The sequence below is a fragment of the Armigeres subalbatus genome, chromosome 1 (genome assembly GCF_024139115.2).
Source record: "Armigeres subalbatus isolate Guangzhou_Male chromosome 1, GZ_Asu_2, whole genome shotgun sequence".
Lineage (NCBI taxonomy): Eukaryota > Metazoa > Arthropoda > Insecta > Diptera > Culicidae > Armigeres > Armigeres subalbatus.
Window position 1 is genome coordinate 87974897 of NC_085139.1, and position 27251 is coordinate 88002147.

A 27251-nucleotide genomic window follows, 5' to 3' on the forward strand; every position below is an offset into this window, starting at 1 on the left:
TATTGGGCTGTTAGGTCGTCATAAATGTAGATTTTAAAGCCTACCTGATTTTTATAGTGGAAATTAAGTGACAATTATTTTGAGTGCAAAGTTATGTGTTTGTATATTAATGAAGTTCAGAAAACCTTATTAATACGAAGAAATGAAAATATTTCTGGGAATGTGCTATTTTTAATCAATTATGCCAAACGATCATTATGCCATTTTTTGCCTACGGAAATTGTCTTCAATGTACCAAACCATTGATTTTGATATGTTCTGCATTGCTGAGGTTTATTCCATCCTTCGATGCACGCTCTCATCCGGCTGTATGAACGGCACCATTTCACCGCGTACCAAACTTACAAAAACTGTCCAATCGAGATCGTCCGCAACGATATCGAGTTCCGTTAGGAACACCGTCTTGCCGAGAGTCTTTCCGTTTGGGTATCACTCCAATTCACTTCCCCAGAAGCTCGAACTTGATCGCGGAGCAATGTAGATGATTGTGATTTCTCTTTGGCTTCGAACCGATGTTGTAGATTTCCATGCTGTCGAGGCTGCTGTAGACACCGCGCATCCATCAGATCATCCCGCAAACGGAAACTGAAGAATGATTCGGCGAATCGTCATCAAGAACGACACGCAGTAAATACCGAATCGGAGCACATGAAAGATGGGAACATGGGACCAAATGTTAATGAGAATTAGGAATGGGGTTCTATCATTGCAAAGACAATGTAGTACACGAGGAGTTTGGTAGGAATAACAGCGAAAAGCGGACGTGGCCAGGAACAGCTGCCTATTCATGTACTCGTGCGATTCGACTCGATCGCGAAGCACATTCTTTTCTGCCCAATCGATCCGGCATAGGGCACGGATTCCCGATTTCGATTCGATATAAGCTAAAACGAGCTGGAGTAAGTTATCGAGTCTATTTTGAAACAATTTGATGGTAACTTACCAGCCGCGTAAATGTAGAAGCAATGATGCAGGCTGATCAATATTATTGATCGGAAGCTGGCCGCTGGAAGGAAAGCAAACAGACGGTACCAACGGTGGAATAGATAGAAAGCGAATCGCCAGCGAGACTATAATCAGGAATGTCCACCAGAGTTCACTAGGTACAAGAAACATTCCAGAAAGAAATCGTTTAGCGGAGCGTTGTTTCAAACCAATTGGGCTTCCACGAAGGTCTGTAACAGCTCGCAGAATATTACGACTAACTGAAATTGAAGAAAAGAAATTAAATGTTAGTACATATATTTATTTTTAAAATAATTTTAATTAGTTGTTCAATACTAACTTCAGCACACTGCATGAAATGCACTCCTGGATCAAAAGTACAAAACCAACGATGGACAATCAGACCAAGACCTATATCGAAAATGGTCGCTCTTTTCTACAAATAAAGGAAATTAGAAAACCTGTTGAATTTTTCGGTTATGCAAATTACCCATCACTGCTCTTGTTTCGTATCTTGAATACCACTCGGAGAAGTGATAAAATAATGCAGTCTTTCGGAAAAACCTTCAAAATCAACTCACGGGCTTCATCAATAGACAGAGCACGCTCGCCATTCGAATCTCGCATATCCCAGCAGATCACAGGGCCGAGTTATTTTGCGCTTGGACGATTTGATCAACCGGGCCAGATGCAAATCGTTATCGTTTTCCAGCTGCAGTTGCTGCTGGTTCTCGCAATGGAGAAGCCTTGCTCATCGTAGATAATCAGCACCTTGTTCAGCGTTTCGATGGTTACGCCTTTTACCTTGGTAGTGACATGCCGGATACGGCCGCGATCTGATATCGATGTCGCGGAAGTTTTCCCTTGCAGGTCCGGGAGCCCTCCGGACCCAGTGGGAGCCGATGTCCTGATGGAGGCTGATGTCCGCCTCACTGCAGATCTCCAATCAGATACGTCCCCGGCAGAAGCTTGCTTCCAGAACGAAAAGCAATCTCGTCCCGTTGACTTCGATTACGCCAAACAGCTGACAGAAGGTGCAGTGCTCGACCAGCTTGGACGAGAGATAGATTTTTACATTCATTTTGAGGACATTTTCAGACCTATTTGAGAAAATTAAAAGTCAATATTTACAATAAATTATTATTTATTTTGATTGTTTGTTGAGACTTTCAGCCGTCTTCGCAGAATGATGATAAACACGCTCATTTTGATTTTACTCACCGGTGAGTAGTTTTTGCTGTCTCTTTTCAAGAATTTACTCACTTTTGAAAAAAGTGGAACCACTCAAATTTGAGTGGTTCCACTTTTCAAAAGTGATAAACTTGAGAAAAAAAGACACAATAAAACTACTCACTATTAATGAAAAATGAGCGTGAAAGGATAAAAGATAAAAATGAAATGACAAACTCAGAAGTTTCTGAAGGTGTGCTTTTGAGCGTTTTGTAAATATTTTGACGTAGGACTACCCGCATTATACACTCAAGTAAAAAGGTCATTCCATTCATGTACACCCACATGGATTTTTGCAATGAGGTTATACTCATGGAAGGTATGTGTAAATCAATGAATCATCGCCAATATTTGATTCTTAAATACAAATGAAAATGTCATAATGTTGACAACTTCCAAGAGGTCAGTTTATGGAGTACATTTGCAGGAAAAATGATTTCTAGTTGCTGGATTTTCGTATTTTTCTGGAATAGTTTCGGTTTTCTAATGTTTATTTTTCTCTTAATCAAACTACAGATAGGATATGTAATGAAATTTTATTGATAAATGTTTGCATATGAGAACTCATAGGTTTTGATTATTTATTGAACCGGGACGACTTTCCTTGAGACCAATTATTGCATATAGATAGCAGCGACCGTAAACTGTTCTGAGCAGAGTTGTTTTGAGAAGCGCTGGATGCCATGTTCGCCTCCTTAAAATAGCTGGCTTTTAAGCTGGTGTTGCTTTGGGTTGTCCTCCCTCACTATCTGCAATGTCCTTTGATATAACCTTCGGTCGAGCTTCCATCTTCCATTTGATGATGTTAAGCGGAATGTTCTGATAACAGATCGGACTTATTTTGGTGTAATTGCAGGCAGTACCTGGAATGTAATTTTCAGTCTTTTAATATATATAAATGGAATAACTTGTGAATTACTTACAAATTCGAACGCCGAAATGGGACGCAATAGACAATAGACACTTTTTTTTCTTTAGGCTCAGCAGAAAGTTTTCACGAGACGCCATTTTTCTCAACTCGTTTTCAACAGCTTTTGGTCGTCGAGTTGGTCGGTGAATGCCTGATTGAACATTCAGTGAGGCTTGAATTAAATGTATTTGTCAAATGCAAGGTATGTGCCGCACGTATGATGACCATTTGAATCATATTAATTTAATGAGAAGGCGTATTTCAGCACAGTATGAGCAAATACACATTTTCTTGCGTGTTGCATCTCGTGAAATTTCGTAACGAGTGCTTTTATGACATTCCTACTAATTTTCCCAGGTATCTGCAATCCTAGCCACTACGTTTGACAATAGCCAACATCTTTGAGTTTCCCATTGTTCGGTTGATGGGTTCAGTCCACTGACAATTCTATTTTAGACAAACCACTAACGAGCCTGGATTAAAACAAAGAGACGCAATACTCCTACCTTAACAACCTTGTGCTCGATTGGAACAACGATTTGACAGCTAATGCGCTGTTCCAATTTTGACACTATTCATCTCTTTGTTATGAGTGCAGCCTCTTTCAAACCACTATTCCGAAGTAATTTTTCCAAATAGACGTAATTTTTTTTATCATTTTCGAGAACTTTGGCGAAAGTATGAATGTGAGGTGTATTTCAACAAGAATATGATGCCTTTAATGTATTTTCATATTTCAATCTGCACCAAGCGCTCTACTTCGCCAAAAATCATGATATTTAAAACATATTTTCAATGCGGGTTTTGATGACGATTACGCCTTCATATTAAATTAATCGATGATTTTAATGCTGGCATCCAAAACATGGCGCCTTCGCAGACCCTGAATTTTCCACTCGAAATATTGCGCTGTTTGCACTTTATATTGCTCTTTTCACAATTGTTTTGCTTTCTGATAATCCTTCTCACCCGTTTTCGAACTTCGCACTGTCAACCGCTTTGAGACGATGATGAAAACAAACTATTTTATTTTTGACTATCAGATTTGCTGATTGTCGGATGCAAGAAATCAAAAGGTATTTCAAAATAAATATTGTATGGAAAAATTAATACCTTCATCTGCAGTAGCCTTGACGCACTGCGAAATCGAGTGCGAGATTAGACTGTGATAATCATTTTTCGGTAAGTCTAAACAGGGTATTGATATCGGTTGAAACCGAACTGAGCTCTCACAACAATCGCATTTTCTCCCATTTCCGAATGTCGCACTCATCGCTAGTGGTGCGCAGGATGGCGCACGGCTGTGGCATAGATGCGCACTACTGCGATGCGGTTGCGACTCAAATGGGAGAAATGATGTCGCAACTCATTCGATTTTCAACTGGATCTAATAAATGTCGCAATAATGCTACGTTTAGACAAGGCAAGTGAATTGAGCAAGTCGCGATCGAACGAATTGAACGTGTAAACACCTTAATTCAATTCACTTGCACGAAAAGATTGCACATGTTCCTTTGGCAAGTCAATTGAATTCAACTGATTGATTATTCCGCCTGTCAGCAAACATAAGAGTTTTGCAGATTTTTCTCACAGTCATCTTTTTCTCACACTCAGGCTGTGAACCTCCACCGATTCGTTTAACTTTTGGTTAAATTTGACAGTTCGATGGTTATTTCTCTGTGGTTAAAAACAACCCTGCTCCGGAGCATGGTTAGTTGACAGTTCGATAGTTAAACTTTGCTCGCGAGAAAATTGGCGCCAAATACATTTTGTTCCAAATAACTCCAATCTGTCGATCTCAAATGGGTCGGCTTCGGGTAAAATTTTATCCACGATGGCAAAACCATCGAACTTTCAAGAACTAAAAGTTAAACAATCGTGAATCAAATAAAAAGTCAATAGACTTACAATAGAAATTATTTAACAATACGATAAATTTAATTGTTATTACAATAAACTCTATTTTGCTTACAATGGATAACAATTAAGAATATTGTTTTCACCTCCTATTGTAGTAGCAGTTTTACAAAAGAAAATAGGGGTTGTTATACCGTAACAATAAAAAATCTTTATTCCTCGAACAAAATTTTCCAATACAATAGAATTTATTGTAATTCTATTGTCAACATTTTCTGTCAATAGATTTTATTGTACGTTTATTGGAACAACAATAAGGAATTTAATTGGTACAATAGAAGAACATTAGATGAATGTTCATCAATAAAATGTATTATAATTTTATGATATTTTAATGTAATTTTTGTATTTTCTATTCAGGATGGTTCACAGCCTCAATCACTAAAAAAGTTTGATTTTCCGTATGTTATAATATTTGTTGGAGTGCTCAATCTGAAAACAAACAGACGTCAAATCATGGCGAGAATCGTTTTGTGTACACGCTTACATGCGACTCACGAGTAATGGGTTATAATTGGGTAATTTCAGTAACAAAATCGATCACCGAAATGAGAGTAGTGTGAGAAAAAGAAGAGCTCCGGCACAATAGAAGTTTACTTCAGTTTGACACCAAATCGTTATTCGCATCCATATGTAAAAGGTATTGCATTTATTACATCGAACGCAATGACCGATCTAATGTACGACAAAAATAAATTGAACTCTTGTATGACTTGATTTAATCTATTCAACCGTTGAGCTAGAACCTAGAACTTTTCTAAATTTCTTCTGAATTCATTTGATCTTTCTTATTTCCATAACTTTCTTCTAAATATCCGACGGAAAACTCTTTGAATTTTCAGTGAATTTTGAAAGAATTTTCTGTGAAAATTTCAATGAATTGTTCGTGTAAATGAGATAGTTTCCGATAAAATTATGAGAATTTCTTGTGCAGCAACACGTTTGCGGTAGACCTGTGCGCCGGTCATATCATCGGCGGCGGCGGCGTGTTGGTCACTTTTGTGCCGGCGGCGGCGGCGGCGGCGCGAACCGGCGTGGATGAAAAAATCAATGGCTGCCAAAATCAATTTTACCGTGGATTTTTGGATAACGGGGCTTGATTCACACGGTTGGAATTGCTCGTATAAAAACCGACTTCGGTGGATTAAAATTGCAATATTCTGCGTTTGCCGATCATCAAACAGCACATTCAAAATAGTCAATTGCCGGCGATACTAATCAATACCTGATTTCAAAATGTTATTTGAATTACCACTATTTTGTTACTCTTTGATTTTGATTAATCAAATTTTAACAATAAATCCTGCAATAAATCTTACTTCTTCGTGACCCCTAAGTGAAGAATTAGATTTCGGTGTCATAGAGCAAATTGGTAATAACTTTTTTCAAAAAGTATTTCAAATTTAGGATTTAGATGCACTTCAGTCGTTTTGATCTCAAAATAACAAAGTTTCCGAAAAAATCTAATATTTTCCTGAAATTTGCCTAAATATGCCAACAAAGCGCTTGGTGGAGTTTCTGAACGAATTTCTGGAGGAAACTAGGATTTTTTAATTCCTACAGGCATTTCTCAGTAAATTTCATTAGGAATTCCTTCGTAAAATCCTATGGCAATGTCTGCAGAATTTTTCTATTTTAGAAAGAATAATCCATTCAGGTTCTCTTTGGGAAATTCCTCAAGTAAAACATTAAATATATTCATTCGGAAATTTATTAAAGAATGAACTATTTTCTGATGGAAGTCCTAAGAGAATTTTCTAAAGGACTTTCCGAGAAAATTTCTGAAGTAGTGTTGGAAAGTGTAGTAGGAACCTTTTAAGAAAATTTTGAGCAAATCCCCACATTTCGAAGAAATTCCTAACAGTATTTCCAAAATGCATCAGCGGCTGCTTCCGCATCTTCCTCGATTGCATACCCCAGAGCCAACGTCATGTTCCAGGTTCTCTGCAAGTTCTTTTGTGGGTCTCTCTTCCTGCATACGCACTACATGTCCAACCCACTGTCATCTGCCTTATTTTATCAACCTGCCTATGTCTGCATTTTTGTATCCTTGGTGTAACTCGTGGTTCATTCATTCGTCTGCTCCATTTACCATTTTCCACCACGCTGCCAAATATTGAGCACAGTATTTTCAACTCAAACACTTTGAGAATTTGATAATCTGCATCTTTTAACGTTCATGATTCGTGGACTGGACGAATCAACGATGTGTAGAGAGCTAGTTTTGTCAGTGTCTGTAGATAGCTTCATGAAGTTACAAAATAATTTTCTGGAGAAATTTTTAAAGAATTACCCTGAGAAAAATTCTATATTAAATTGCTTAAAGTAGTTTTGGAAGAATTCCTATGGGAATTTCAGGAACAATTATTGTCAAGGAACTTGCTAAGGAACTCCGAAAGAATATCAAATTGATTTTCAAAGAAATTCCAAAGCAAAATTCCGAAGCTGACAGAAATTTCCGAAGTAATCCGTTAATAAATTTCTGAAGGAGTTTTTAGAGATTTTTTTTTGGAATTTTGAAACAATTTCCTAAGGAACTCCTAAAACATTCTTTGTAGATATTTCAAAAAGAAGGATTTTCAGAAGGTATATCCGAATTTCTGAACGAAGTCTTGACGGAATGTCCAAAGGAATTTTCGGAGATGTCTAAGACTGTCAGAAGTTTCTTCAGGAGTTACTTTGAAAAAACCTTCAGGGACTTCTACGAATATTCCTTCAGGAACTTGTTCAGGAATTCTTAAAGAAATTTCGTCCTAGAACTTTTCAAGGAATTCCAAAAGAGTTCTTAAAAGAATTTCTTGAGGAATTTTCGGGAAAACACCTTAACGATTTTCCTTAACGGTTTTCTTAAACAAATTTCTGAAGGAACTTTTTCCGAAAATAGCTGAGAGAATTTTCGAAAGACTTTCTGGAATTCGTTTTCGGAGGAGTTTTTGTAGAACTTCTTGAGGTAATATCCGAGGGAATTCCTGGACGAAACTCCATTGGATTTTTTGGAGAATTACAAAAAAAATCCTGGAGAAATCTAGTAATTACTTCAGAAATACCAGTAGGCATTTCCTCTGAAATTCTATTAGAAATTTCTTCATAAATTCCTTTGAGAATTCCTCCGGAAATTCCTTCAAATATTCCTTCAGAAATTCCTTTAGGGGTTGTCCATAAACCACGTAGACTCTTGAGGGGGAGGGGGTTCAAAAAAGTCTACGTCAGTCTACGAAGGAGGGGGGGTATACGAAAAGTCTACGTAGACTTTTTTTATTTTATTTTTCTTCGGAAAACATTTCATACAGCAGCTTTGTGCGAAGTTCACTTGTTTGATTTTTTTTCGATTTTTCCGTTTTTTGCTAGATTTTACCGAAATAATCTCTTATGGATTTCACTGAAGTAATAATCTGAACTTCGGCTTAAAAATATCATGATTTCAACAGCAAATTCTTCTGTGTTGAGCAGGAAAATTCTCCAAAGTATTCTATAAAAAATTTCGAAAAAATTTCAAAATTTCCACTTGGATTACATTGATTACATTGCAGATTCTACTAAAATATCATTTGATTGTCGGAAAAAACTTCTTTAGAAACTACAAGTGATTCGCACTTCGACAAAAATTATTAAGAATTTACAAATGAAGCATTTTGGAATATCCAAGAAGAAGTCTTTGGAATTTCCAAAAGATATTCTTTGGAACTTGTAAGGGGAATTCTCCGAAATTTCCGTGAGAAATTCTTCAGAATTTCCACTGAAGATTTTCTGGGAAGTCCCCGGGAAATTTTTCTTAATTTCTGAAATTCTTGGAATTTTCGCGAATTCCTCGAATTCCTTGGACATACATATAAGCGAAATTCTTCGAAATTAAACGGCATTTTCTTCGGCAGTTCTAATAAAAATTCTTTGGAATTATCGATGGAAAAAAAATTGTTGAAAACTTTTACGGGAAATTATTTGAATTTCCCACCAAAAACTCCTTGAGTTTTCACAAAAAAAATATTGCAATTCTTGTAAGAAAGCATTTGTAATTTTAATGAAAATTTATTCTATTTTTTTACGATAAATTCACCACAAATTCTAAATTCTCCACAACTGAAATCCTTCATAATTTCCACCGAAAATTATCTGGAAAACTCTTTGGAATGTCCATAGGAGTTTTGTTTTAAATTTCTTCAGGAAATCGCTCCTACTGTGCCAGATAAATATCAATATACCGTAGGAAACCTTTAGCATGGTTTCAACGGGAAATAATTCAAAATTTTCACGGAAAATTACTCGACATTTTAACGGGAAAACTTTTGGAATTTAGAAATAATTCTTGAGATTTCAACGGAATGGAATTTTCAAGAAAAATGTCGGAATTATCACGGAGAGTTCTTTGGCGTATTACCTGGAAACTTTGAAGGTTATCAATCGGGAAATTCTACGGAATTTCTACGACAAACTTTTTGGAATGTAGACTTGACGTTCTCGGAATTTCAACTCGAAATTCTGAAAATTCTTGGGTTTTCTACAAATTTGAACCGGCATGAAGAATTATAATTCAGATGCGTGACAGATTTTAAGCAGTGGCGCGCCTATGCAAGTGCCGGTGGCGGTGGCGCACACCTCTAGGAGGAATCAAATCCAACAGAAATTAAATTAATTGGCTTCGAGATTTGGTTTCAGGAGCTATGGACAGAGGATTGAATTTTTTTTTGTTTTGAATTTTTAATTGATATTGAGTTGGATTTTGTTTAGTTTGATTTTGTTAGGTTTAAAAATTTGAAGTTTACTGAACAATGTACAGTGTTGAAATGATTTGGATTTGAAAATGGATTTGTATATCTGAATTGCTGTAAACGTGGTTGATTTCCATTTTTTTCCAACATATATGACATTTTGTTAAATTTGAAAAAGTCTACGTAGACTTCAAGGGGGTGGAGGAGGGGTTTTGGAAGGGGAAGGGGTGGTGGGTTTGAAAATGTGAAAATTCGGCCTACGTGATTTGTGGGAAGTTGTTATATACTATAATACTTTCAAAATCTCTTCAAACGGGAATAATTTTTGAAAATTCATTCAGGCTCTCTTTTAAAAATGCCTTCGGAAATACATTTAGAAATTCCTGCACAAAACCCTCCTTCTCCAAAAATTCATTTGAGAGCTCCTCAAAAAATTTCCTTGAATAATCTAAAAAAAACTCCACCAATAATTCCTTTGGATATTGCATCAGGGATTTCTTTATAAGTTTCTTCCAGGAAAGAATTTTCGGAGACATTTTGTAAGACATTTCCGGAAGAATGCATAAAGTAATTTTCTAAGGTTTTTTATTGAAACTTTTCGAAGGAATATCTGGAGGAATGCACTAGGAAATATACCAAGTGGTTTTTTGCGCTTTGGGGATGTATTCAAGCCTTCACAAAAGCTTATGTGCCACAACAAACATAATTTGCGAGTCACCTACAGGCAGTGTTGTCTTACACTCTGGCCAAGTAATTCTGCTCTTTGATTTTACTCCATCTAAACGATGGACATTTAGAAAATTCAAATAGCCTTCTATTAGTTGCACTTACTTAGTTAAGATTGTAAAATCGTTTGGATGGAGTAAAATCAAAGAGCAGATTTTTTTGCACATAGCATAGGACAACACTGCCTACAGATTTAGGTGCCCGACTGAATGAGGCTTTGGCATAGACGAAATCCAAAGACCATTTAAACATTTTTTGTATTACTCTACTTAGGGTCGATTTCTTCACCTCCGCTTAGGTCTTAAACCATGTTTAACCGTATGGGTAAGCACCGCTGAAGAGTTAAGCGGAGGTGAAGAAATTGGCCCTTAGTAGATTAAATCTACTAGATACAGCCTAATTTGAATTCAAAACTAATCAACCAACCAATTCATTATCCAATGTTTGTCACCATACTGTCTTAGAGGCACCATCACTTGAGGTAGATTTGAAATTGAATTCTGACGAGTTCTACCTCAACAACATTCTAACAACTAACTAACAACAACAATCATTACACGAGTTTAGTACTATTCCAATCAATTTCACCACGTTGTATTGTCTTACAAATACGTATTTCGTCTCTGTAAGGCCATCTTCAGTGTCTCTTATTTTACTCGACTCGACTCAAGTTAATTGATTTTTTTTTATTGCGATTAGTCATCGGCGTGGCAAAATTATGATCGGCGGCGCGCCGACCCAAAATCGCCGGCGGCGGCGGCGTGAGTAAAACCACCGGCGGCGGCGGCGCGGCGGCGCACAGGTCTAGTTTGCGGTTGGCGGCAAGTGCAGTTTACCTTCGCAAATATTAATTATTTATAGGACTAGGGAATAGATTTTGTTTTTCATAAGAAATCGTTTCTATTTATTTTTTTAAGAATCAGATTGTTACATTGTTTTTCTGCTTAATAATTATATTTTGAATTATGATTTTATTTTAGCTCGTGTCGTTCAATAAACTAAGTAGAACTAACTAACGTGAAATTGCTGTACGTATTTGATTCGAATAACAGTGTATTTCATTTATAAGTAAGTGCAATGATGGATGTAATGAACTTATGCACGAGATTTAAGTTCCTGTTGTGTCTAAAATATAAATGTGTGAATCTAATGGATATTACTAAAAGAAATGTAGGGCATGGTGAGTAACAACAAAACCTCAAACTGAATTTTTTATACAAAACTATTTTTGGTGAACATGATTATATTATAGCACATCCTTAAATTATGAAAAAATTGACGATTAATCTAAAACTTCATAAATTCGGTGAAAATTTTAAAACGATTTCGCAAATACAACACAATCCTGGTCAAATTTTTCAATGAAAAAAAAATCAGGAAGTTTATGTCCATTTATGTCCAATGTCCATCTTGATTCCATACGCCATTTCTCTCAAAATTTTGGACTGCAATGGCAGATCGTAATCAATGGTGATCATCAGACTTCATCTGCTGTCGAATTCAACTTGTTGCAAGAAAGTCGATTGAGGATAATTATTTGAAAAATTGGCTAATGTTTTTCTTAGCTTTTGTGTCCGCACACATATGCACAGATTAGAGTGGGGCGTAGTTCTATGGAAAATCGCAAATTTCATCCAATCAAGTTAGAAAAAGGCTTTTCTGAATCATTTTGGGACCACAATCAACTGTGCAAATGATGGGCCCGATTGGTTTCGTTCATGCTTATCGCATCGCATCGCATCGCCGCAGAGGTATCTGCCCCCCGACACTTCTGCCAGGCCTCACCAGACTTCAGTCATTCTAACACTACCGACCATGCGTACCATGCGAGTCTTACTTGTGTGCTCACCCATACACTCGGTCCCTCACTCTGTGGGGGTATTACGAGTAATACCCCCAACTCCCATTCGCTTGCACCACATGTGCACCACTTGGGGGTGTGTGGGTACCACCCACTGCCACCCGCTTGCCCCGGAAGCATCCCTCACTCTGTGGAACCTCCACAGGCTCCGTTAACGACCGGGTTAATTGTTTCACCCCCCAGGTCATTCATCCCCTCGGCACGGGTCGCCTGACACCTTGGGATTCGGGGTTAGGGACGCCATATTGTCAGCTTCAGTGTTGTACTGAGCCTGACGATATGGCCGGATTTACACCGTTACGCACTACTTCCAAGTATCCATATCCCAACGTAACGGGAACGTCCAAGTATCCATATCCCAACGTGGGCACCCTTATTGGTTCGGTTGTGGGCACCCTCATTTTATTGACAAATCAATCAATGTTTCTGTAGTTCTCCCCTAACTTATTTTTAATGGCATTTTTTAGCAGTTTTTATAATTATTTATACATAATTGATAGAAATAATGAGTTTAATTTACATTTTTATTTATTGGGCATGTTCAGTTATTCTACACATACTTTTTGGAACTAAGCGTTAAGCGATTTGCTTGCAACAAGTTGCATTCGACGGGGTATCCTGTCCTTTAGATTTCTGTTTAAAATTGGTCAAATCGGACTATGGCATCCAAATTTATGGCCAAAATATTATTTTGTTATAATAAACGAGGAAGGCACCATTCCGCTAGGGTGATTAATCAGGGTTTTTTAATGCAATAAACGTAAATCAATGGAAAAAAGTAAATCCATTTACCTTTAAGTGCAATTATCTTTTCTTATGTGATTGTTTTCAATATCCTTCCTAATGTACGAGAAGGCATGATCACTGCTAGGTGGATTGATCTAAGTTTTTTTTAGTGCCTCTTGGCCATCAGAATAAACAAATACTTATTTCGTTCGAAGCCATTAAAAATTTGACATATTTCATCAATGAATAATTCATTAATTATTAAACGGAACCGGTAACTTGGTAGGCAAGTACATCCTGAAAATCCGGTCAGGCCTCAACGTCAAGAAAATGAAACGCAGGGACACAAATTCTAATTTCCAGATTACGTTCATTTACGATTTTTTTTTTCTTGCAAATCATATCTTTCAATCGATCAACTCGATCGACTTTTCGAACATTAGGAACTATTCAAAGTGTTTCTGAATAATTCTGAATATTTCGAAATCATCTACTGTAAAAAATCGACAACAATAAAAAAAATATAAATCAGTTGAACAAATCGAGTTTGAGTCATTTTCAAACCGAGGGAAAGTTAGTTCGGATTTCGGTCCTCACGTACTTTAAGGCAAGTTTACAGATCAGAAGCTTGTCTGCAAGCTTCGCTTCCATATGTGTGGGCGGGATTTTTTTTTCCAATTTCGTTTATTTGGTAGGCTCAGGCGTGTATAACACTTTACGGAGCCATGGTTCTTTGGGATATGTACAATCATATCATTTTATTATGAAGTTAATAAGAGAGGGGAAGAAGCCAACGTACTCGTGGTGACTCGAGGTTAGGTTTACAATGTTCAGGGTTGGAAGGGGATTAGGATTTGGAAATCAGGGAATCATCATAATCAAAGAATGTCAGCTGCTCATCCGGTTGTTTGGCGTCAGTGACGATGTGGTGTGTCGTCATGCTCGAGGAATGGTTCGACTGGGAGCATCTTCCGGATGGCCAGAGCTACGGAGCTCTACGGAACAGACAGGCAGAGACTTAAAAAAAACTTTGAAGAAAGAAAAAAAAAACAAAGTATTAGATTTTGTTGTAAAAAGAACAAAGAAAACCATAAATGGCCTGCATATAGACTACATCACGATCTCCGAAAACACCTCGAACTTCCCTGAAGGGTTGTTTACCTCGGGCCACAAGGGTATCCAATAGTCGCTCTCTGGAGGCGTCATTTTTCGAGCAGAACCAAACTACGTGATCGATGTCATCATAATCAGCTCCGCACCTACATAAGTTGCTATCGACAAGGTTTATTCTGTACAGATGTGCGTTTAGTGAATAGTGATTGGACATAAGTCTCGACATCGTGCGAATGAAGCTTCGACTTAAGTCCTCACCTCTGAACCACGCTCGCCCAGAAACTTTAGGAACTATAGAAAATAGCCACCGTCCAAGTTCGTTGTGTGTCCAATTCCTTTGCCAACTCTGAAGAGTACTCTGACGGACTAATGGGAAAAACTCGTTGCTCGAGAATTGTCTATCATAAACCTCACCTTCCTGTGCGCCCACCTTTGCTAGCGAGTCCGCCTTCTCATTGCCGTAGATTGCGCAGTGAAATGGGACCCAAACAAAGGTAATCTTGAATGATCTTTCGACCAAAACACACATCTGCTCTCTTATGTTTGTAAGAAAGTAAGATGCGTGCTTAACAGGTTTCATCGACCGGAGTGCCTCAATAGAACTAAGACTATCCGACTATGGTATTCCTTGAATGGCATGTTTCATGGAAAGATCGTATTCAATGGAGGAACTGTCGTTGGTGAAGTGAACTCGAGATGGATTATAACACGGAAGACAAAGATCTGTTGATATGTAGTTGAGATAAACTCTAAGGAATCTTGAACGACAAGTCAGTTCAAGCATTTTTTCAAAGTTATCTAGGACAAGTGTGTTACTTGTTCCACATTTGATGAGTATTCTAAGTGAGAGCTCCCAGTAACGGTGCTTTAAAGGAGTGACTCCAGCAAGCACCTCCAGGCTCATGTTATGCATTAAATGCATACAGCTGAGGGCAATACGCAAACAACGATCCTGAATTCGTTTTAATTTGATCAGGTGGCAATCAACTGCTGAGAGGAAGCAGAAAGAGCCGTAGTCTAAAACAGAGAGAATAGTCGTTCTATAGAGTTTGATGAGGTCTTCCAGGTGAGTATCCCACCATGTTCCGGAGATAGAACGTAGAAAATGGATCCTTTTCTGGCGTTTTTCTATCAAATACTCAAAATCGAGTTTCCAGGTACCTTTAGAATCAAACAAGACCCCAGGGTATTTAGAAGATAAAGATTGGTTGATGTCATCATTCAACAGCTTGAGTTTCAGTTGAGCAGGATACCGCTTCTTAGTAAACACAACCAACTGAGTTTTTGCGGTGAAAACTCGATCCCTAAATGTCTGGCCCAAACAGTCAGATTATCTAAGGTACTTTGCAATGGTCCTTGCAAGACAGCTGCACATGGACCTCTTAGAGAGACCACGGCATCATCTGCAAGTTGTCTGAGCGTGCATTGTCCTTCCAAACAATTGTCAATATCTTTAACATAGAAATTATAAAGCAAGGGACTTAAACATGAACCTTGGGGAAGGCCCATGTAACTAGTTCTGGAAGTTGTCAGAGTGCCGAGTGTGAAGTTCATTTGTTTTTCTGACAACAAATTGTACAATAAATTGTTCAAAATAACGGGTAGTCCACTACTGTGCAGATTGTCTGACAGTACATCTATGGAAACTGAATCAAAAGCGCCCTTAATATCCAAGAATACTGAACCCAATTGCTCCTTGTGCGCAAAGGCCAGCTGAATATCTGAAGAGAGCAACGCTAGACAATCGTTTGTTCCTTTACCTTTTCGAAAACCAAACTGAGTATTTGAGAGTAACGCATTTTGTTCGACCCAATGGTCGACTCTTGAAAGGATCATTTTTTCCAATAACTTTCTCATGCATGAAAGCATGGCAATCGGTCGGTATGAATTGTGATTAGACGCTGGTTTCCCAGGCTTTTGAATAGCTATAACTTTCACCTGTCGCCATTCAGATGGCACAATGTTGTACTCCATGAAACAGTTGTACAGGTCAAGTAATCGTCTTTTTGCGATATCTGGGAGGTTTTTAAGAAGATTGAATTTGATGTTATCGCATCCCGGAGCAGAGTTATTCGATGAAAGAAGAGACATAGAAAGTTCCAGCATTGAGAATGGTCCACCCAAAGAACCGGGATCAGTGACTGATTCTCGAAATAGCGGTTCAGCTGGTACGGAATCTGGGCAAACCTTTTTTGCGAAGTTGAATATCCATCGATTGGAGTATTCTTCACTCTCATTGGTGGAAATGCGGTTCCGCATGTTGCGAGCCGTTTTCCAAAATATTGTCATTGAGGTTTCTCGTGATAGTCCCTCGACAAAACGTCGCCAGTAGCTACGTTTTTTTTTGCCTTGAGAAGATTTTTGAGTTTTCTTTCGAGCCTCAAATACTCTTCAAAAAGCTTGGACCTTCCGTGTTTACGGAAGGCCTTGAATTCATCAGATTTTTCAGAATACAACTTAGTACATTCATCATCCCATCCAGGAGTGGCTGGTCTTCTGATGACAGATGCACTTGGAACGCGTCGTTTCTGAGCTTCTAGTGCGCTTTTTTGAATCAACTCAATAAGGAATCGATATTCATCCAAAGGTGGAAGAGTATCAGTTGAGTCAATACCAATTTTACCGCCGATGAATTTTTGCCAGTCAATGTTCTTCGTGAGATCGAAAGGAACATTAACTGGCTCAGATTGTTGATAGCCACTCTTAATTGTGGTGACTATCGGCATATGGTCACTACCATGGGGATCTTGAATTACCTTCCACGTGCAATCTAATGATAGTGAATTTGAACATAAAGACAGATCAATACGGCTTTGTTGACCATTTGGTTCTATTCGAGTTACTTCACCAGTGTTCAAAATATTCAAATTGAAATCGTCACACAAATCATAGAAAATAGGCGCTCTATAATCGTCATACGTTTCGCCCCATCCAATATCATGTGCCTTCATATCACCCAATATCAATACTGGAGATGATAGGAGGGAGACTGCGCTCCAAAAATGTCGACGATTAACCTTTTGTCTGTGCTCTGGGGTCAATATGACCCCAGGCCACTTTGAGTGGCTGCTATTTTTTTAATTTTCAATCGATTCTCCTAATTTTTGATAGTTTGGTAAAACTCGCCGAGATCTGTCTCCTAGGTGCAAATTCACTTCAAAAATCTTGAAAATATGCGCTACAGTGTACTTTTTTCAAAAAACTTACGTTGTCTGTGCTCTGGAGTCAAATTGACCCCAAATTGAAATTGCTATAACTTTTTTAATGCTTGGCCAATTTTGGATTTTTGGGGCTGTTTCGAAAGATAATTTAATCATCTTTCAGGTCGTTACCAAAGATTGACTATAGGTGGGCGGGTACATCGCGGGGAGAGGTTTTCGTAAAAAGGGTACAAAAATAGTGATTTCTCATGCTTATTTTACTTATATCTGAGAATCCTACCCATTTTGAACTGCACCTTTTCAAAAAGGTTATGCAGGAAGGCGTGTGCTTTGATATGAGGCATTGATTAGTTTAGAGCTTGGTCGCTAGGTGGCGGTATATTTGAATTCATTACTTTAGACTACTCAAGTAATTCCGATATATGGAATTTTCCTCATTGTAAATATTCTTATCGCACAAATTTGAAATTTGTAAAGATGACGTCTTTAATAAAGTTCGTCTGCTGGTGGGAATGGACTGTCATGTGACGAAATGAATAATTAGGAAATTTACAAATAGGCGGCGCTAGCGGACTTGCAATATTCTTGCATATATGAAATATTGCTTTAGCTTGAGATCCCTCATACCTACACTCAAGTTGTATTCGGCAACATTGTTCAGGATGTCTAGAACTACAAAGCGGTGCTCAATATAATGAGTACGTCTTCCGATTTTTGAATTTGTGCGATAAGAATATTTACACTGAGGAGAATTCTATATATCGGAATATCTTAAGTAGTCCAAAATAATGAATTCAAATATACCACCACCTGGCGGCTGAGTTCTAAACTTATCAACGCCTCATGCCAGAGCACATGCCTTCCTGCATAACCTTTTTAAAAGGTGCAGTTCAAAATGGGTAGGATTTTCGGATATAAGTAAAATAATCATGAAAAATCACTGGTTTTATACCCTTGTTCACTAAAACCCTCCCCGCGATGTTCCCGCCCACCAATAGTTAAAATTTTGTAACGACCTGAAAGATGATTAAATTATCTTTCGAAGCAGCCCCAAAAATCCAAAATTGGCCCAGCATTAAAAAAGTTATAGCAATTTCAATTTGGGGTCAATTTGACCCCAGAGCACAGACATCGATCGATGATCATCCCGATCTTGGCGAATAATGTTAAAATCGTGGAAGTTGATTTCATCTTCAGAAGAAAGCCGTGTTTCACAGAGTGGAAATATATCGCAATTGGAATTGCGAATCAAAAACTTGAACACCTCTAATTTATTTTTAAGACTATGACAGTTCCACTGCAGCACAGTGATTGTATCTTGTGTAATAGCTGTATTATCCATCGAAAGATACAATTCCTGCAAGAAGGGGCCATGAAACAATCAATTGCTTCAGATAACTTTCCACTGTAGGTATAAAGAGGTCAATGATTGGCCTCAATGAATTCGGAATATTGAATAAATTCAAAAAACGGTCCACAAGGTCCTTAAAGGAGATCAATCCTCGCTTGGACGGAATTCTTTTTCTATAGAAGTGCGAGTAACATTCTTTTTTCGTTGATAGTCCTAATCGGATGTTTCTTTGAAACATCGGTTTTTAACAATGGCGGGAATGTCTTGCTGCAACTAGGATCTAAAGGAGCAGTGAAGACAGGTTGCTTCGGGATTTTAATTAATTCCCCATTGCCTTCAGATTTTGGCAAGCTTTTATGGATGACTTTTGATTTCTTACGGCGCGATCCCGGGGAAGACGGTTGCTTCCTCTTTTCGGGCACGTGTACCGCCGCAGAATCATCCATGTCGGCTACATCAGAGTCCAATTCGTCAATGGAAATGGAATCGTAGTAATCACTTACTTGAACGGTAGCTGAAATAGCAGCCTTTGCAGTGGTATCGGCGGATGAGTCTTGCGCTTTAACCATCTCCGCATAAGTCTGCTTGGAGCGCTGTACCAACGAGCGCTTCACTTTTTGGGTGCGCTTTCTGTACACCGGGAAATCTTGCAAACCATGAGCTGGAGCCATACCACAATAAGCACATTTTGTGGCTTGTTGCTGACAGGACTCCTCCCGATGACTTTCGAAGCATTTAGCACAACGTGGTTTGTTGTCACAAAACTCGGCAGTGTGACCAAGTTATTTGCAATTGGTACAATTAAATACCCTTGGCACAAAAAGACGCACCGGAAACAACATATTTTCTATATCGACATATTTTGGGAGCATCAGAACCGGCGAATGTCACCCGAAGCGAGCCTGACTTAGAATATACCTTTTGCCATCTACCGTGGCTGCTGAATGCAATTCCTTGAAGTCCAGAATATCCACGGGAGATTGCAGGGCATTCTTTAGGCGACCTTTCCTGCAAGTATATCCTTGCAAGTCAGGCTCACTGCGTTGATCACACCTTCAATTTCGACCTCCCGCGAGGGGACATAAACCATATATTCAACATTGTACGCCTTGTCTTTCGCAATTTAATTCGCCATCTGGTATGTAGGTGCGGTAATTTGTTTCTGTTGATTTGATTAAATTCAAGCTTCGTAAAACGACGCGTCAAATCTCGTTTTATGCCCAGGAAATCTAGGCTCTTTATTTTCTGCCGAAAGTAAACAACCCAAGGCCCAGGCGAAGCCGCATGGTACAATCGTGTGCGCCCTGCATCTTTTGGAGGCCCATTGCCTCCTACTGTCTCTGTCTCCATTCTCACCTCGGAAGGTGGAAGGATAATTATTGCTTATGCTAACTTACAACTAATAGCTAATTAGAAAAAAAATATCAGGAAAAAAACTAATTCAATTTATTCCTATAAGTTCCGCTCTGTGACGGGAGAACAATAAAGCAATCTCTTCCACTTTTCTGCGCCTGCTGCTGTAGGCACCAGCAGTAACAAAAGCCTGCTTTACTGGCGTCGACAGAAGCAGCTACTTCCCTCACTGACGGATCCGTAGGCACACAATACAAATCGCACTACCGAACACAATCCGCTATGAGACACAGCACACACATCTGGCTCGTTCAAGCTATCGGCACGGAATGGTGGGCGGGATTTATGGGATTCCATTTTAGGAAGTTAGAATTTCGGTCCGATTCCAAATACAATCCGGCGGAAATTTCCGAGAGTCCGAGCTGTAAACCTGCCTATAAATTAGCCGGGATTTGGGAGCACATGGGAACAAAATCAATGGACAAGATTCCCGATATATGAGGCTACTTTTAGCGTCATTTAAGGCATTTTCGACCAAACCAAACTTAACCTCATTTTCGATCAAATGACCTATTAAAGCAAACGACTTTGGGCCAGTTAGGCCACCTGTCTCTCTCGACTATATGTTAGTTTTGGCCAAATAACATTTTCGACCTAATAACCGTTTCTGCCAAACGTTCATTTCAGCCAAATTGAATTCGTTTAGATGACATTTGGATTATCCTGGATTAACGTGTTATTCGGCAAAGTGGTATTCGAACAAACGGCTTCCGCCGAATGATTTTCGGCCAATACTACGAGAAGGGCCACTTGGTCGAAAGTTGTTTTGCTGAACAAGCTATTTTATCCATTTGATAAAATCCATCATTTGCCCGAAAACGTCGTTCAGCTAAAAAAGTCATAAAAGTCGTTTGGCAGAACGGGTCAGTTTTTTTTTCTGACATGGTCGTTTGGCAGAAAGAGCCATTTGGCGACATTTTTGGTTATAGAATCCGTTCAGCAAATGATATTTCTGGTTCAACTTCATTCTTTCGTTTCTACTAGAATGTCGTTATTTGAAAACTTCAATGATTGGAAGCGTGATCAGAGGTTATGAGTATCAAGGTATTGTGGATTGTCAGTTTTTTAAACCGTTCAATGATCATTGCCATCGGACAATATTGTTATTATTTATGATTTCCACGTGTCTGGAATTCGCTGAAGAATTTTAGGAAACGCTCCGTTGAAAATCAAGCACCATGCGACTTCTTTCTTGATTATTACAGCTCAGACACCCGTTGACGAATCAGTGATATGATAAACAAGTATAATTAAAGCTGCGATTGTTGCTTTTTCAGTATTGATGACACGCTCTATATTCTGCATCATTAGTAAAGAGTGTTCCTCATTATCCACTATTACATCTTGCTACGGAAAAATGTAGTATTGACAATACGGCACCAACATTAATGGCTTCTGGGAAGCCATCAATGGTATTCTTTTCGCACTAGACTGGGAAAACGTTCCTTAATAAAACGATATAAATAGTGCCGCTTAATGTTTCCTCACATTCCACATTATGTCGTACTTATGTCCCTGGTCGGCAAACAGACACCTGGACTCAAAAAGCTGAAAAAAATAAGAGCCGCACTAATGAAGGACTCTAGGTATGGGAACTTATACGCTCGGAGATGAGTACGTGGAGCTTAATAATGCCTGTAATAGTGTCAGCACGAGGTATATCCTTTGATATCAGTCGAGCAAACATCGCTGTCTCAACAAGTCCCACCCAAAATCATTCTGGAAATACTTCAAAGAACGCATCATGTATGGACTTTCTTCTTCAAAGGAATGGAATGTATCCAATTAGCATTGAAGTTTTCTGGTATTTGCAAGCGCAGGTGTAAGAAGCGCTCATTATTAGACAAATTTCTGCTGCATCGTGTAACAGGAAGCCTTTAGGAATTATTATGACCGATATTACCATTTTAATGATGTTTTCGTCATGAGACCTACAGGTAAAGCGTCAACTTGCGTAGGATCTGATGCAATTATAATAGCTTTTAAGTTATCTAATAGCAGCAATTTAATCAGTTAACTGGTAAAACAAGGTAATCGCAAAACTAGGAGAGTTAGAATATTATTGGAGACACATTTGTATTGGTAGCCTAACTAGGACCGTCGTCGTGACGTGCAGCTATGGACCGAGCTGCATTGGGACGACAGATGCCACTCCGGCCTCATTTTAAATAATAATCAAATAAATAATAACAAATAGATAAATAATAACCATTTCCATAATTGCCATTGATACTTCGCCCCTGATTACTTATTAAAATGATCCCAGCTGTTTGAATAGTGGCCTTTGCTTTGGTCATCATCCAATCAAGCACCAGCCCTCACCAAAAACAATTTAGGAGCTCCAACCGTCAAATTCCTTCATTCTATGCGTTTGGTTCTAATGTGTGTCAAATCGGTTTTGCTGGAAAAATCTTCGGCGTATTAGGAAACCAGCCTTCTGTTAGTGGTCATCGCCACAGGGAACAACAGTTGCCGATAAAACCCAAAAGCAGCTTTTTTTCTCGGACATTGCATCCCCACTGGGACATTATGTCGCCTCTCAGCTTAGTGTTCATTGGACTTGAAAATTTACTTTAAGATAGAAAACATAATACATTTCTGAGACCACTGAGCAAAAGATCAAAATAAACCACTTGGGGGAAGGTGAGATAAGGGAGGCAAAATATGACCACGTGGTTTCTGGATGGCTCCTACGGAATAAATGTGTTTGTTTTCCAGATCAATGCTTCTAGACTTTTTCTACATTTGTGCTATCATAATAACCATCCACGTCATGCTATATGTGCGCTTAAAATAAATCGCCGTTTCGAGTAAAATTCTGAGGAATGAGTGAAGTTCAAAGTAATATATTTTTTTATTTTATGGGCAGGGAAAAAAGCAGCTTCAAATATAACTTCATTCACTAGATTTTTTTTAAACTAATTTTATTTGCTAATTATCTAATACATGCATTCATCTCTTAGACTAGGTGTTCCGTGTTTTCTTAACACTATCATCCTTATTTGCTATGTTATATTTTTAGTTATTATTAATACATTTCAATTGCCTCTGGCAGTTAGAATTTTTCCTCTGGTTGAATTGAACCATGTAGGAATTACAATGTTTTCAACTTAAACTAATCTTAACCTATTTTATACTAAGGGTACAAGGAGTTAATCGTTGCAATAGAAGATTGCAACGATTTTTGTCTAAAATTGGAAATTATTTTGTTGGACATTTGTTGCAATGTCTCAATATTAGAAATTCTATGAAGTTCATTGGTACTATACCACGGAGGCAACTTCAGAATCATTTTCAGAATTTTATTTTGAATCCTCTGAAGTGCCTTCTTTCTGGTATTGCAGCAACTAGTCCATATTGGCACAGCATACAACATGGCAGGTCTAAAAATTTGTTTGTAAATCAAAAGTTTGTTCTTAAGACAAAGTTTTGATTTTCTGTTTATAAGTGGATATAGACACTTAATATATTTGTTACATTTGGCTTGAAGGCCTTCAATGTGATTTTTAAAGTTAATTTTTGATCTAGCAGAAGTCCTAAATATTTAGCTTCGCTAGACCAATTAATTGGAACCCCATTCATAGTGACAATATGTCTGCTAGAAGGTTTCAAATAAGAAGCTCTCGGCTTATGTGGGAAAATTATAAGCTGAGTTTTGGAAGCATTCAGGGGAAATTTTCCATTTTGCAAGTAAGTGGAGAAAATATCCAAACTTTTTTGCAATCTACTACAAATGACACGAAGGCTACGCCCTTTGGCTGAGAGACCTGTGTCATCTGCAAACAAAGATTTTTGACACCCTGGTGGTAAATCAGGTAAGTCAGAAGTAAAAATGTTATACAATATGGGCCCAGTATGCTGCCTTGGGGACACTAGGCAGTTCTTACAGGTAATCTATCAGATTTAGAATTCTGATAGTTTACCTGCAGTGAGCGATCTGATAAATAATTTTGGATCATTTTAATAATGTACAGAGGAAAATTAAAATTCATCAATTTTACAATCAAACCTTCATGCCAAACACTGTCAAATGCTTTCTCTATATCAAGAAGAGCAACTCCAGTCGAATATCCTTCAGATTTGTTGAGCCGAATTAAGTTCGTAACTCTTAATAACTGATGAGTGGTTGAATGCCCATGGCGAAAACCAAATTGCTCATCAGCAAAAATAGAATTGTCATTAATATGAACCATCATTCTATTTAAAATAATCTTTTCAAACAGTTTGCTTATTGAAGAAAGCAAACTGATTGGGCGATAACTAGAAGCCTTAGCTGGATTTTTGTCCGGCTTCAAAATTGGAACAACTTTGGCGTTTTCCATTTATTTGGGAAGTATGCCAATTGAAAACATTTGTTAAATATATTAACCAAAAGGATAAAGAGCTCTCAGGAAGTTTTTGATAAGTATGTAGAAAATGCCATCATCACCTGGGGCTTTCATATTTTTAAATTTTTTGTAATAGATCTCACTTCATCCAAATTAGTTCTCAACGAAGGGTCAAAAACATTATCTTGGTTGAGAATGTCTACGAAGCTTCGTGTAACCTGATCCTCAATTGGACTAGTGAGACCTAGACTAAAATTAGGGCACTCTCGAACTGCTGAGCAAGTTTTTGAGCCTTTTCGCCATTTGTTAATAAAATTTTATTTCCCTCTTTAAGCGCTGAAATTGGCTTTTGAGGTTTTTTTTAAAGAATTTTCGTTAATTTCCAAAAGGGTTTCGAACTGGGATCCAACTTCGAGACATTATTCTCAAAGTTGGTATTTCTCAGAATAGCGAAACGTTTTTTTTAATTTCATGTTGCAAATCTCGCCAAATAACTTTCAACGCGGGATCGCGAGTTCTTTGGTATTGTCTTCGCCTCACATTTTTAAGACGGATCAGTAGCTGAAGATCGTCGTCAATAATAATGGAGTTGAATTTAATTTCACATTTAGGAATTGCAATGCCTCTGGCTTCGACAATTAAATTTGTCAAATATACGAAAGCATTATCAATATAAATTTTGGTATCGATAGGAATATCAACATCAAAATTTCTATCGATATACGTTTTACATAGGTAAACCCCAATCAGCTCTATGATAATCAAAAGTAGAACTGATTGGATTATAAATGGCATCTTGGGAGATTTCAAATGTCACAGGAAGGGAGTCAAAGTCAGCATGAGTTACCAATTGGTCACACAGCTGACTTGAATCAGTTCAAACCGAATCAATTTTTGAAGGATTTCGAGTGGTTGACAAACAAGTTGGGCCATTGGGATATTGAATAGTATAATATCCCGCAGAACAATCTTCAAATAAAATTTTGCTGTTGGCATTGAAGTCACCAATTACGAAGAATTTTGATTTGTTGCGAGTCAGAATTTGAAGATCAGCTTTCAACAAATTCTTTTGCTGCCCATTGCATTGAAAAGGCAAATAAGGGATGAAGGAAAATTGACCAAAATTTGTTTCAACAGAAACTCCCAAGGTTTCAAAAACTTTGGTTTCAAACGAAGAAAATAATTTATGTTTAATACGTCTATTAATGACAATGGCGACCCCACCACAGGCGCTGTCAAGACGATCATTTCTGTAGGTAAAACAATTTGGATCTATTTTAATGGAGAGCTCGGCTTTTAAATAAGTTTCTGTTATAATGTCAATATGCACATTATGAACTGTCACGAAGCTGAATAATTCATCTTCCTTACCCTTTAGAGAGCGGGTATTCCAATTTAGAACTTTCACACAATTATTTAGATCCATTGAAACGGAGTCCGATAACAATTTTTTGTGTGTACTTTTATACCATCCTGAACAGCTTCAGGAAGGGTATTTGCTTTGAACATTTCATCAATCATGGGATGCAATTGTTCAGTTAAAAAAGCAAAATCGGAAGCAGTCATGCTACCTGAATCGGCAACATGACCATGATTTTCCGGTGGGACATGGGTATAAATCTCATTTTGAGAAGAGAAATTTTGTCTACCAGCAGCGATGTTTTTTTTTTACTGAAGTGCTTGCTACCCGTTGACGAGCGGCAAAATTTGTTTGTGAATTGTGGTGGGTATGAATTGCTCGACCGGTAACTGGTTTCGAAATTTGAGCGTTTGAAAAATTTCTACCCGTCGAATCTGGGACCCGATTAGAATTTCCCGTCATCAATTGTGCACGGTAATTCACAACTTTTTTGCGTGAAGAGCATACCCAGAAATTGGACTTGTGATTGCCCCCACAATTGGCACATTTAATTTAATTGGAATCTTCTCTCACAGGACTAGCGTCCTTGGCGTGAGAGGTTCCACCACAAATCATGCATTTAGCATCCATGTGACAATGTTTGGTTCCATGACCCCACTTTTGGCACTTACGGCACTGGGTGGGTTTTGAATTTCCCCAGGCTCAGTGGAAATGTTCCCATGTAACACGGACATGGGACATAATACAGGCCTTTTCCAAACTTTTCATATTACTTAGTTCACTTTTGTTAAAATGAACTAAATAAAATTCTTGAGAAATGCCCCTCTGGGAAGTACCAGAGTGGGATTTCTTTTTCATCTTAATAACTTGGACTGGTGAAAATCCAAGTAATTGAGAAATTTAAATTTTAATCTCATCCAGTGATTTATCATCACTGGGGAGACCTTTCAAGACGACTTTGAACAATCGCTCAGTTTTGTCGTCGTATGTGAAGAATTTATGGCGCTTCTCAGTTAAATACTGAAGAAGACGTTTGCGATCGTCAAAGGATCCCGGCAAAACGCGGCAATCACCCTTCCTAGCAATCTGAAATGAAACCTTGATCCCCTGAAGGTTATTCAAAATCTCATTCCGGAAGCCAGAAAACTCGGCAACAGATACCACAATTGGCGGAATCCTTTGCTTTTTCGCATGAATCGAATCACCTGGGCTAGAGGTATATTCGATTTGCTCAATTTCATCATTAATCAAATCGAACTGATTGCTCAGTTCGATTGGAGAAGAATTATTTCCGATATTAGAGTTAGAAGGAATATCTGAATTCTCCAGCTTCCTCCTATTTTTTCCGCGCTTTGGCAGGACGGTCTTGAAACCTTGTTTCTTTGAAGGAAGTGGAGAATTCAGAGACTCCCCTTCCTCTTGTTTTTATTAATGCTCATTGCTGAGCGTGGAGACGTGACCTTCTAAGAGGTTTTTTCCCAGAACGGTGTCCCTGCAGGATTAC

At 38.2% G+C, this 27251-nt stretch overlaps 1 protein-coding gene across 1 annotated transcript in view; it reads left to right on the top strand.

Moving 5' to 3' along the window:
* The first annotated feature begins 11419 nt into the window (after positions 1–11419).
* LOC134227912 (tachykinin-like peptides receptor 86C) overlaps positions 11420–27251 on the top strand; it is a 421610-nt gene continuing 405778 nt past the window's right edge. Inside the window, exon 1 of the mRNA XM_062709627.1 lies at positions 11420–11614. The gene's annotated coding sequence lies outside the window, so the exon portion shown is untranslated. The remainder of the gene's footprint in view (positions 11615–27251) is intronic.